Genomic DNA, 14,346 nt, shown 5'->3' with positions numbered 1-14,346 from the left:
CGGGTCTTACCCGGACAAAATCCCCACACGTAGTCATCGGGTCTTTAGAGCTCGGATATAGTATGAGCACGAAGCTTACGGACATTAATCAGTGATAATATTCTCGCATAAAGCCTGCGGGGTTTTAACCCGGATATAGTACTGACACAAATGCCCTTCGGGACTTATCACATTTATACACTTTCACATCCATCACGTTGGCCACTCGGCCCTGTCACATATATACACTTTCACATTCATCACATCGGCCATTAGGCCTTATCACATATATACACTTTCACATTCATCACATCGGCCATTAGGCCTTATCACATATATACACTTTCACATTCATCACATCGGCCATTAGGCCTTATCACATATATACACTTTCACATTCATCACATCGGCCATTAGGCCTTATCACATATATACACTTTCACATTCATCACATCGGCCATTAGGCCTTATCACATATATACACTTTCACATTCATCACATCGGCCATTAGGCCTTATCACATATATACACTTTCACATTCATCACATCGGCCATTAGGCCTTATCACATATATACACTTTCACATTCATCACATCGGCCATTAGGCCTTATCACATATATACACTTTCACATTTATCAAATCGGCCATTAGGCCTTATCACATATATACACTTTCACATTCATCACATCGGCCATTAGGCCTTATCACATATATATACACTTTCACATTCATCACATCGGCGATTAGGCCTTATCACATATATACACTTTCACATTTATCACATCGGCCATTAGGCCTTATCACATATATACACTTTCACATTCATCACATCGGCCATTAGGCCTTATCACATATATACACTTTCACATTCATCACATCGGCTATTAGGCCTTATCACATATATACACTTTCACATTTATCACATCGGCCATTAGGCCTTATCACATATATACACTTTCACATTCATCACATCGGCCATTAGGCCTTATCACATATATATACACTTTCACATTCATCACATCGGCTATTAGGCCTTATCACATATATACACTTTCACATTTATCACATCGGCCATTAGGCCTTATCACATAGAATCCTAAATCAAAATATAGATTTTCATGTATTCACATCACAATTATCCAAATATACTTCACATACCACATATACTTTCACGTATACACACTGTCTTGGCTGAATCTACATCTATCATTTTCCAATATCACAATTTAGAATTCACGTATGGGTTTAATCAATAGCTTATGAGCAACTAAAACAAGTTTATCAAGGTTTACAACACAATCTCAAATTCAGCACAAGCTGTTTTTCCTGAGAAATAGTCACTAAATTATTTATAACTAAAGCTACAAAACTCCAAATCACTTTCCGTTAATTTTTCCTGAATATATACTCGTATATCTTCCATCCATAAAATTTCCAGAATTTTAGGTTTGGCCAATCAATACCAGATATTTCTTAAAGTTTCCCCTGTTTCACTATTTGACTAATCTGACCACTCTTCACTACGAATCAAATTTCTCATTTTACAGAATTCAAAATGTGTTTTATTTGATTTCATTTGAAACTAGACTCATTAAGGAGTCTAAGCATATAAATTTTATCTTATAACCATTTTTGTACAATTTATAATGATTTTCTAAAAACAGAACAGAGGATTACAGTGTCATTCTGCGCTGTCTCACACAACTTTAAGTATCTCATTATCGGAAATTCCTTTGCTTACACGATTTCTTTTATAAGAAACTAGACTCATTAAGATTTAATTTCATGTCTCATTCAGCCTCTAATTCAAATCCATAAATTTATGGTGATTTTCTAAAGTCACGTTACTGCTGCTGTCCTAAGCAGACTATTTCAAATTTCCCTTACATTCCCAAGCTCAAACACTTAAGAACTTACCATTTGAGCTTAGAACATATCATGGCCACATCATATCTTATTAAATAAACTCATCATGTCCTATTATAATTGAATTTACTCAACGTTTAAACACTTAAAACTTACCTCGGATGTTGTCGAACGATTTCGGTGGCTATTCGACCACTTTTTCCTTCCCTTTATCGGATTTAGTTCCCCTTTGCTCTTGAGCTTAATTCAAACAAATTTAACTCATTAAAGTCTCATTTTGCTAGCTTATGGCCGAATATACACATAACTTATGTACTTATTCATGTGGCCGAACATACATGTCTATGTTGGGGCCGATTGCATCACAACACCATACCATTTCAATTTTTGGTCATGGTTAAACAAAGAACTTAATGTCTCACTCAAAAATGCTAAAAAGAAGATTCAAGAATCATCAATCCACCATCACATGCACCATTACAAAGCTTCACTTTTAGCATGCAAATGATATCAACACCAATCCACCTTGGCCGAATATCATCTCCATGACATAGTAAAGATTTGAACCATGGGCTATTTAGAACTCAAGCTAACTACTAAAACATGCATGCATCTCATGGAACATCATCAAACATACCTTAGTCTATCAAACCACCATAGCCGATTTCCTCAAAGCTCTTTTTCCTTCTTTTTCTTTCTCCTATTCGGCCAAGAACAACATGAGAGCCTTTCTCTTCTTTTTTTTGTCATGCATGAGAATGATGAACACATTTTTTTCTCTTTGTTTTCTTCCTTCAATTTCTTATTAGTTTATTGCCCATGCTTCTTATTTTATTCTTCCATTAACACAACATGTTTCATGACATGTTTTGCCCATGCTTCTTATTTTATTTTTCCATTAACACAACATGTTTTGCCCATCATCCCTTGTCATGGCCGGCCACTAGTACTTAAATGGGGGGAAATTGACATGCAAGTCCACCCCTTTGATTACATGCACTATTAGGCCACTTGCATTTGCCTAGCACATTTCTAAATTTTCTCACATAAGTCGTATCAACTAAATTCACATGCAATTAACTAAATCGAAACTTAAAACTTTCACACATTTATATTCACATATTTTAGGCAATAATTATCACATTCAAATAATTTGGTGACTCGGTCTAGCGGTCCCGAGACCGCTTTCCGACTAGGGTCACTTTAGCGGTGTCACAAATCCCGTTTGAAACTTAGGAATAGTTTAGGATACAAGTGACATGTCACTAGGAAATATGCAATCTAAGCTCATGAGTTATGGTCTAAGTTCATGATATATGTGACACATGTTATGGCATTTTGGGTGCTGGTCTTATACGTTCTACCAGTCGCTGGGTAGTCTGACATGTCTTGTAGATACCTGTCAGCTTTTGAGCAGCCCGTGTAGTTGCGTTCTGACCGTTAGCTTGTATGAGTAGGCCCATGAGTAATGAGATCCCATGTAAGACCATGTCTGGGACATGGCATTGGCATCGATATGTGTGATCCCATGTGAGACCATATCTGGATTATGGCCTTGGCATCTTATTTTGTGTATGAGAATTCTCAAGTATCCTGTAGTATTCCAAGTGTTCAACGGGTAATCAAAATAGAAGTTCAACGAGTAATCCAAAGATTATGTCAAAGAAATTATAAGGTATGATCTTGTTGAAAGGGTACAGCTAGCTTAGTATGTGATGAATATGTGGTAATGTTGCACATGAGAAGGTCATGGTTATGAGACCTTGATGAGATACAAATGAATGAAATATGATTATAGGACTTTATTGTACACTATGCTAATGATATGATTGCATTATGTTTAAGATACATGATGACCTTGTGGTGAGCTATGTTTGAATGAATGATGAACACGAGGTATTATACAAATTATGTGTTCATAGGCTATGACATGGGAAGGTAAATGTGTGATAAGAGTTTTGAATGGAAAGTGTGTAGATATACCCATAAGATGCTTGCGATATATGCTATGTTGTGACTACTATATTGATTTTAGTAAAGAAATGGCATGGAATGCTTATTATTTTCATACGAGCTTACTAAGCTTTAAAGCTCACTCACTCCTTTCCATTTCTTTTAGTGTTGTCAGGTTGGCTCGGGGTTGGACATCGTCGAAGGCATCATCACTCTATCAAGCTATCAACTTTGGGGTATTGATAAACCTTTAGTGTCTTTCAGTGAGTGGCATGTATAGGGACTTAGTTATTATGATATGAGTTTTTATGATTTAGCCAAATGCATCGACTTATATCAATTTATTGTATATGGCCATGAGATGTGGCTCGTATTGATTATGGTTTGTAAGCCTATCTATCCATGCTATATTCTAATGCTTTGTGATGTGATGAAGTAGATATGCTTATTTGCTATGAATGGTTAGTGTTATGACATATGTGCATGATGAATGCCTTATGACCAATCGAAATGGTCATAGCCAAGAAGAAATTGTGTGATATGGTAATAAGATGATGATGATTGAATATGCGTGCTTGATGATTAAGTTAGGATTAATTGATAAGTAGAATATCATGAATTAATGGTAAGAGTGGTAACATAATGGCAAGGCCAGCGAAAATGAATTATTGTGCCTAGACTTGGTATCACATGAGTATGTGGTATATATGAATGAAAACATGCTAATGCTAAGAATGTGTCTTAGGAAAGGATGCTTAATCATTAAATTGATGTTATGATATGTGTCTTTGATGTGTATAAATGTGTGAGGGATTAAGGATAATAAAAGGCTTGGAAAATAGCCTAAGTATCAGTCGCACGGGCAGAGACACGGTCGTGTGTCTCAATCATGTGGAGGATACGGCCTGGAGACATGGGCATGTGTCTAGGGCATGTGAAGTCTATAACATTTTTGCGAGAATTTAATTCGTCACACGACCTAGCACACGGGCGTGTGGCTTGGCTGTGTGGTTCAATTTGTTCTGCTGGCATCATAAACAAAAAGTTACACGGTCTGAGGACACGGGCGTGTCCCTGTGTCCACACAGTCGTGTGACCCTGTTTCATGGAAAATTTTTCTAATTTTTTCCAAAAAATTCCAAAGTTCTCAGTTTAGTCCCAAACTGCTTTTAATGCATGTTTTGGGCTTTGTAGACCCAAATAAGGAATGAAACGTATGTGTTTGAATAGTTTTGAATATGAATGAAATTTTATGGTCTGGTTTTGCATGTTTGTGTATGTTTAAGTCTAGTAATGCCTTGTACCTTGTTTCGGTGTCAGACAGGGTAAGGGGTGTTACATTTAGTGGTAGTAGAGCTATGGTTTAGTCGATTCTCGGACTAACATAGCGTACGTGTAAGAGCCCAATTTTGGGCCTAGTCAGAACAGTGGTTTCAAAATCACAACCCGAGGTCAGAGAAATATTTTCAATATTATTTTATGTGTTATAGCATGTTTATATGAGTGCATGAAAATTTTGGTGAAATAATTTTAGTGATTGCATGCTCAATTGGGAAAAAGGACTAAATCGCATAAGGGAGAAAAGTTTTATTTCATTAACTAAAGGTGTCAAATAGCTAGAGAACCAAAATTAAGGGTCTTTAAAGAGTAAATAGGCCTTTATTTATGGCATGGCTGGCCATAGCGACAAGAAAATCAAAAAGGGTCAAAATTAGGTGAAATTTGGTGACCAATTTGACTAGAATAAAATAAAGTAAGGAAAAGCTAGCATCTTTTTTTTCTCTCCGTCTCTTTTCCACCGAAATTTTCAGCAAGAAAGGGGTCTTGAAAGCTTGAAATTTTTAGACATTAAGTTCTCTCATAAGTAAGTGATTTTGATGACTTTTCTTGATAATTTTTGTACCTTTGGGACCCTTGTAGCACAAGCTAACTAAGCAGGTGACTATTTTGCAAAATGGTTGAGGGCCTAAGGTTTTTCCATTAGAGTATTCATGCTTTTTGCTGAATTTTTATGGAAGAAAATGAATCTTGGTTGTTAAAAAAACAACTTTTGTGAAGTAGTTTTCATGGAAACCCTAACTAAGGACCATTTTGCATGAGTTATAAATTATGAGGTAAATGTGTGAAATAATGGGAATTGTGGGCTACTTCTAGTATAGGAAGAATTCGGCTAGGCTTGGGTAGTGAGAAAATTTGATAAAAATTGATTTACGAGCCTATGGGTAAAATAGTAATTTTGTGAAAGGTTAGGGGCAAAATGGTCATTTTGCCAAAATATGATTTATGTTATGCATTGATTAAAATGATGATTAAATTAATGAATTTTTATTATTTTAGATCATGAAATACAAAATCCGGACCTAGACCGAGGGAAGGCCAAGCAAGTAGACTAAATCCAAATAGGCGTCCACTTTTTGTATACCGAGGTAAGTTGTATGTAAGTAAGGCAACTTTATCATTATTATGTGTTGAATAATTTATTTTGCGTAATATGGTCAGAATTGCTTATGAATAATACATGATGAAATTCAATGTAGTAGAGTCCTAATTAAACCTAGGAATAGATTGGATAACTATGCTATGACATTTGAGTGATATGAGTGCCAGTGTAAGACCATGTCTGGGACATGGCATCAGCATTGATGTGTGTGCTAGTGTAAGACCATGTTTGGGACATAGTATCGGCCACAACATGAGAGCCAGGGTAAGACCATGTCTGGGACATGGCATCGGCATTGATATGTGTGCTAGTGTAAGACCATGTCTGGGACATGGCATCGACCACCTTATGAGAGCCAGTGTAAGACCATGTCTGGGACATGGCATCGACCTCGACAAGTGAGCCAGTGTAAGACCATGTTTAGCATCGGCAATTCACCCTCTTGTGTAAAGCTTGTCAGATATCCTTTAGTATCCCAAATGGTTTCACGTTTCATTTTAAAAGCTTATGACAATGATATGGAATGATATAATCATACTGTGGTGGTACAGGTTCTTATTCGAAACTCATGAGATTTGAGTCTAGTTATGTTGCCTTGATGGTAAGAATGACATGAGTAAGCTCTAGCTATGAAAATGAGCTTGGGACGATACTGAAATCTTTGGTTTATGTTTGTGATATAGATAAACCTATAGTGATATTTACTCATGTTCACTCAAGAATGTTGTGTTGATTTATAACATGCATGGTTGATGTTGTTACTTATTTATATGCAACTTACTAAGCTTTATGCTTACTCCCTCTCCTTTTCATTTTCTTATAGTGCCACTAAGCTAGTATCGGGGATCCAGGGACGTCAGAGGCATCGATCACACTATCACCTGAAGCTTTGGTATAACTAGTTTTATATTTTGATTTGGGCATGTATAGGAACTTGAATATTTTGTTCAGTGTCTTGTTAGTTTAGCCATAAGAGTTGGCTCATATGATAGATGTGATATTCATTTTGTATAAGCTATTAATTTTGGCTAATATTGATTATTATTAAATGCATTTGATGCAAATTTCTCATGGTTCTGGTGGTTTTGGTTATATGTGCTATGCTTGGATTGGTTTGGTTGATGTTGTGTAGGTTGGTGTAAGTAAGGGTGGCAAAAAGGCTTGGTAAATAGCCTTATTTTTGTCCACACGGACAGGCAAATGGGCGTGTGTTGAGACTGTGTGTGACTCACGGTCTGCCCCACGAGTGTGTAGTCCGGCCGTGTGTCCTCTGCACCTCAATTTTTTTCAAGTTAGTATGCGTGGTAGTAAACACACGAGTAGAGACATGGCCATGTGTCTTAGCCGTGTAGATGACACGGCCTAACACACAGGCATGTGCCTTGGTCATGTGCCCTTAAGGGGTTGCTGACGTCAGAAATAGAATGTTAAGGTTTTAGCACACGGGCTGTGACACAGACATGTCATGGCCGTGTGGGGGACACGGGCATGTGCCAAGTCGTGTGAAATCCCCTGTAGGTTAGAATTGAAAAATAAATTCGCATGGGCTAGGCACATGGGCATGTCCCAATATGTTCAAGCCGTGTGAGTCGTATCGGCCTTCAACATGGCCATGTTAAGAAGACACACGGGCATGTCGCCTTTCTACTTGGGCGTGTCACCCTTCTACACAGGCATGTGCCCCTGTCAGCTTGAAATTTTACAAAGTTTTCTAGAGTGCACAGATTAGCCCCGAATCGATTCCAAAGTGTGTTCGGGGCCTCGTAAGCCTATAGTAGAGACATTAAGGTATTGTGAAAAGTTTTAATTTGGAGCGAGATTTCATATCAAGGAAATGAATGTTTTATGTGTTTAAGTCCAGTAACACCTCGTATCCTGTTCCGGCATCGAACTCGAGTAAGGGGTGTTACAGTATGTGAGTCTAGCTAAGCATGCCATATTACTACTCGTGAAAGTGTGATGTCTCCCGACAGGAATGAGAACTATCTTGTTTGGACAAAGGTACTCTCCAACCGAGCTACGCCCGACCATGTTGATAGTGATACTAAAGTATTTGAGTAAAGTGTAGTTATGATGAGTTGAAACTCATAAAGGTATGGATAAGGTCCATAATATCATGTTACGGATAAAATGTCATTGTTTTGATTGGACATTAAATTTTGATGGATTGCAATGAATCCCTGAAATGAGATAAAAATTTATATTGTAATGAGATTATCTATGTTTAATCGATAATTCTATGATGTATATGATTGATTTGCTTGAGTGAATGCATGTGTTTTGGTAACTCACCAAAAATATTGATGAAATGAATGTTCATGTATACTTGTTTGAATAATTATGATTGGAGAGCTCATATAGATGTAGTAAATGTGTTAAATTGCTTAGATTGATTTGTATGATTGCAATGATATGTATATGATGATGTGCGAGACGAAAGTTTAGATTGTGATATACTTATCCATGTTTGTTGGCCCTCATATAATGTTATGTGCCTAACTTGTCTGATTGAATGAATGTGATAAGTAAAGTTATTCAGAATTCATAGAATGCATACGTAAGTGAACTTGTTTAAATGAGATAACTGGAAAGTTTGCGTAGAACAAATATGAATGTTAGTTTCCCAAAGTGGATGATATGATTATGATGATATTTATGAAAGTCGTGTCATATGTATAAGTGTATGAGAGACGAGTTAGGGACCTTACAACCTCAACCCCTTAACAAAGTGGTGTTTTTATAACGAAATTCCATGAGAGTTATGTTGAATAAGTTCCTAAACATGAAACCAAAGAGTTCAATAATAGAATAGCTACAAATATGATCAGAGTTTGAGAAAAGGGTTGATATGTGAAGACGGAGCTAGAAAGATACTGGATTAACCAAAGGAATATTTGGTGATTCGTAATATCACAGTTGGTGAAGAAGTTAATTTTGGTGAATTGATTTATTTAGGCATGATGTCTGGAGAATGTATTAATTGAAATTTCTTCAGAACTAATTTTCTTTAGTGAAAGGAATAATGTGGAACTAGTAATGACGGAAATAATTGAAGGAATAATGTTTGTAATGTAAGATATTAGAATGTGACAGATTACAGTGAACAGATTATGACTGTCTCTCTTGAGGTATTCCATGAGTTCATTTGTTCTTGGAAATGTTATTGTGGCTATCTATTTTCTGATAAATTGTTATTGTGTGGGAATGCTTTCTAGTCATAATGTTAGACAAAGGGATTGTCAGTCTGACCGGTTTATAATTTGTATTTTGTTACATTCCGTCTGTTGGGATTTTATGAGAAAATGCACATGATGCTATGATTCTATTTCTTCTAAATATTTCTCTATCTGATATAGATATGAGAAGGTACATTATCCTTGTTGCATTTAATTCCAGTGGGTTTGAATGATGTTTTCTACTGGACTTCTCCTCTCTGAGGAATTATCGAGATCTTTCATATCTTCTTATGAGCTGTGTTCTTGGTCTTTCAATATGATATCGTATCTTGGATTTCTTTATTTTGAATTCCTCTATCTTGGTTTTCTTGTCATCTTTATTTCGTAATCTGTCAAGCATGACTTATATATAAAGTGTGTTCTTCAACTTATGATGACTATGTCAAACATGGTAATGCATCTTGTTTTATATTAGAATGTGATGATTCTAGTATCTGGACTTCTTTAATTTTCGTGTAAAGAATTGACATCAGCAAGGGCATAAGTGGTGAAATCACGAGTTTCAATTTGTATGGTGGATTTCTTTTTCCGAGTAAGTTAATTTAAGGTATTTCTTCGATTGAGATATTCTTGTTATTTTGAGCCGAGGAAATGGTAAAGGTCTTTGATTGGCATGATAAGTGAATTTTAAATTATTGCATGTTGAATGGTTTTATCAACTAGAAGAGAGAATTTCTTGAAATGTCATTATTGATAATTAAGATCGATTCAGTGGTCCAATCTGTTTGGATTATTTGTTTGCAAGATTAAATGAGATATTTATGTTCGATTCTATTCCAGGTCCGAGAATAAAATTTCATTCTTTACGGGTAAAAGATGGATAGTATGAAAGAAAAATATATATTTCCTAGAAGAGTTTGATATGACTTAAAGTTGCTATGCTTGATAAAATTTTTTCCTTGTGAAATTTGAACGGTCTAGTGCATGTTAGCAAAGCTTTGAACAATGAGAACATTATTAACTGAAGCATTTGAACTACTCTAGTCTACATTGGGCAAAGACTTCTTGATTTCTAGTGATGTGTTGTTAAATGGATTGTGACGTGTTATACGACTATAAGGCAATGTGATAGCTTAAAGTATTCGATGTCATAGAAAGATCTGACTTAAGACAGTGTAGCTGACTTGAAAATATTAAAAGATGATGATTTAGTTATTGTATGATCTTCGAGAAGAGAAAAATGCAGTTACAAGTGCTTGGATAGAAAAGCCATAACTTATACAGAAATTTTGCAAGAAAGCTCACAAGAATAGTGTATTAGTGACTGAGTTTAGAGCTCGACATTTTTTTATCTTTGTGTTTAAACACTTTAAATGTTATCAGGGTGAAAGTCGAACATCAAGTGTTATCAGAACTGTTTTCACCAGTAGTGATATTTGAATGGAAATGAGGTTGAGGTTACTATGGATTTCATATCAGGATTTTTCCCGTTTTAGGAGAGAAAGATGTTATATGGCTTGTTGTTAAATGTTTGGCAAAATCTGTGAATCATTTTGGGTATGTGCTGAATTCTTTCTTAACAAATTAATAGAATTGTGTGTCTCTGAGGTTGTTAGATTTCTTGGAAGTAACTATAGGAGACTTTAAAATTTAAGGGCAACTAAAAGTTGAATTAGCAAATTATGAATCTGTACGGAATGATAGAGAGTAAAAGGTCATGATGAACTGGCTAGCTTCGCAATTTAAAACTGAAAATATTGAAGTATGCTATGTATATATGTGCTATAGCGGTATGGATTCTACCATTGAGTACATGTATTCTCCGATAGAGATCAAGATTCAGTTGATGTGTTGTATATCGAAGAATTGCTCATGACTCTAGTATGAGAAATTAAAGAGCTAAGTATTAATGTCACAACCTGAGTGAAAGTCCCTTAACGATGATTGTGAGATAGAAGAATCTATGTTTAAGCCAAACCATTTTCTGGTAAGATTTTCGGGGACGAAAATCCCTAAAGGGGGAGAGTTGTAACATTCTGAATTAGGGCCTAGTCGAAATAGTAGTTTCGAGATATCAAATTTGAAATAGAGATAATTGTGTTATGATTATTTGATGATCTATGAAATGTTTGTATACTTGTGTAAATATTTCATGAAGAAATTTTATGGATAAAGTGTCCTATATGACATTGGGGACTAAATTGCAAAAGATTTAAAATATGAGTTCTAGAAGTTTTTAGCATGAAATTGAATTTGATCATTAAGTAGAGGTCCTTAAATGCTAATTTGACCAAGTTCTAAAATTTTGGACAAAAATGGGCTTGGATAGGTGAAATTTCAAAGAAAGGCATTAAGGGTATTTTGGTAATTTGGTAATTAAATGGACTAAAAGACAAAATAAAAGCCAAAATTGTCCATCTTTTCTTCCCCATGGCTATGTGAACCAAGAAGACACCATGGCTAGGGTTTTTAAGCTTCCAAGCTCAATAGTAAGTGCATTCAAGCCCCGTTTTTTATGTTATTTGCATTTTTAAAGTCCTTGTAACATGATCTACCCATTTCTAGCCATATTTTGAAGTAGGGTTCTTGTTTAAAATTTGACCCATGTGTGACATGCATGTGTTTTGATCTTTAATGGAGGAATATGAAAGATTGATGTGTGTTTAACATCTTTTACTAAGTGATTTTGCATGAAAATGCTTAAAAAGGACCAAATTGTAAAAGTTGTAAAAGGAGTAGTAGATTTGTGAAATAAAAGAGAAATATGGATTGCTATAAGTGTAAAAATGGTTCAGCTAGGGTTGGGTAACAAAGAAATGTACACATTTCATTTTTCGAGCCTAAGGGCTAAAGTGTAATTATGGGAAAGTTTAGAGGTAAAGTTGTAAATTTTCCAAAATGTAATTTTTGGACCGATTTGAATATTGTGAGTTTTCAATAAGTTATATTTGATTTGTTAGATCAAGGTAAATGAAATTTGGGCTTAGATTGGGAAAGATTGAGGTAATGGACTGAAACAGAATAAATAGCCGTTCTTGGATTTGAGGTAAGTTTGTGTGATAATAATAACAATGTGACAACCCGAATTAGGGCCTAATCAGAATAGTGGTTTCGTGACCACAAATCTGAGATAGAAATAATTGTTTTATAATTATTTTTAGGTTTATGATATGATTTCATGATTGAGTGAAAATTTTGTGATGAAATTCTATGCTTTAAGCGCTTAAGTTAAGATTAGGGACTAAATCGAATAATTTGCAAAACTTGTGTTCTAGAAGTTTTTAGTATGAAATTGCTTTGGAATATTAATTAGGAGATCTTAAATAGCAATTTGACCAATTTCTAAGTTTATGGACAAAAATTGGACATGGATGGAATTTTTGAAAAGTTTAGTGGTAAGGGCATTTTGGTCATTTGTATATTAAATGAAATAAAATGGGAAAAATAACACAAAATGGTAATCTTCTCAATTAGTTGCTGCCGAATTTTTCTCTCCTCCATAGCTAGGGTTTCTTCAATTTTCAAGCTTCGTAGTAAGTGATTTCAAGCCCCGTTTTTAATGATTTTTATGTTTTTGAAATCCCTGTAGCTCAATTTAGCTTATGTTAGCAATAATTCAACCTAGGGTTCATATTTGGAAAAATACCCATAGGTGAAATTTGTGTATTTTGGTGTTTTATGATAGAATATGAGGTTTTAAATTATGTTAGACAACTTGTGCTACTCGGTTTTGAGTGAAAGCGAGTAAAAGGGCTTAATCGGTAAAAATACCTAATGTCCTTTAGTACATGTTAGAGTGAGAATTTGATGCTCCTATAGAAGAGAAAAATGTTTAGCATGTCATAAAACATAAGAATAAGGGCTGAAATTAAATTTCTGAGCCTAGGGGTAAAATCGTAATTTTGTAAAAGTTAGGGGGCAAAAACGTAATTTTTCCATAATGTGATTTTTGGATTGAAATAAATAGTATGAGTGTTAAATGAGCTAAATGTGTTGTTATAGATCAAGAAAGACGTGGAATCGATTGTGATCGGGGAAAAGAAAAGCTTTCGGACTAAATTATAACATTTCTAAAGTTTGCACCGAGGTAAGTTTGTACATGAATAATTTATCGATTTTTTTATGTTATTTTATGTTTTTATCATATGAATTGGTGACTATCCATAGAATGATTAAATGATGGAAACTTACAAATTTAATTAGATTATGAATAAGTGTTAACGGTGAAAAAAGAAAGATTTTCCGGTTGAACCCTCGGAACAGGAACAATACGAATGACCCATTGTGAATACACGTGTGTAGTACTAAGTGCAGGCTACTACGTGTACCATACTGTTAAGTCGCATGTGTAGTACTAAGTGCTGGCTACCATGCGTATCAAATAGCTTCGGCTATAAGTGTGGAAAGTGGAAATATGTGTAAACAATGGTATATTTGTTATTTTTCTGTTGAGTTCAACGGGGAAAATCGATAAAGTGGTAATATGTGAAATTTATTATAAGGTGGATATGTGCAAAGCTATGTTTATGAAAATAAATCTTAATGAGTCTATTTTCACATAAAAGAAATAGGGGAAGAAAAAGAATTCTATATTGTGTGATATTTGAATTCTTGTGAAACAGGGTTTAAATGAATTTGAGATCCCCTATTCTGACTTTAGAAATTCACCATAAATTGTAAAAAAAGTTTTAATAGTCATACTTTACATGCATGGATTCCTTATTGAGTCTTATTTTATGGGAAACAAACGGCATGGTCGTTGGAATTCTGTACAGGGAGAAATTTGGTTTGTAGTGCACAGGGGTCAGAGTAGTCGAACCCTGAAATAGGGGATACTTTAACTAATAAAATGTACTAATTGACCAGACCAAAAATTCTATAAAAAATTTAGTAAGTAGATATATGAGTCTAGTTTAGGGAAAATTTACGGA

The sequence above is a fragment of the Gossypium hirsutum genome, chromosome A13, assembly GCF_007990345.1.
Source record: "Gossypium hirsutum isolate 1008001.06 chromosome A13, Gossypium_hirsutum_v2.1, whole genome shotgun sequence".
NCBI classification, from domain to species: Eukaryota; Viridiplantae; Streptophyta; class Magnoliopsida; order Malvales; family Malvaceae; genus Gossypium; species Gossypium hirsutum.
Note: the sequence above shows the minus strand (reverse complement) of the source record.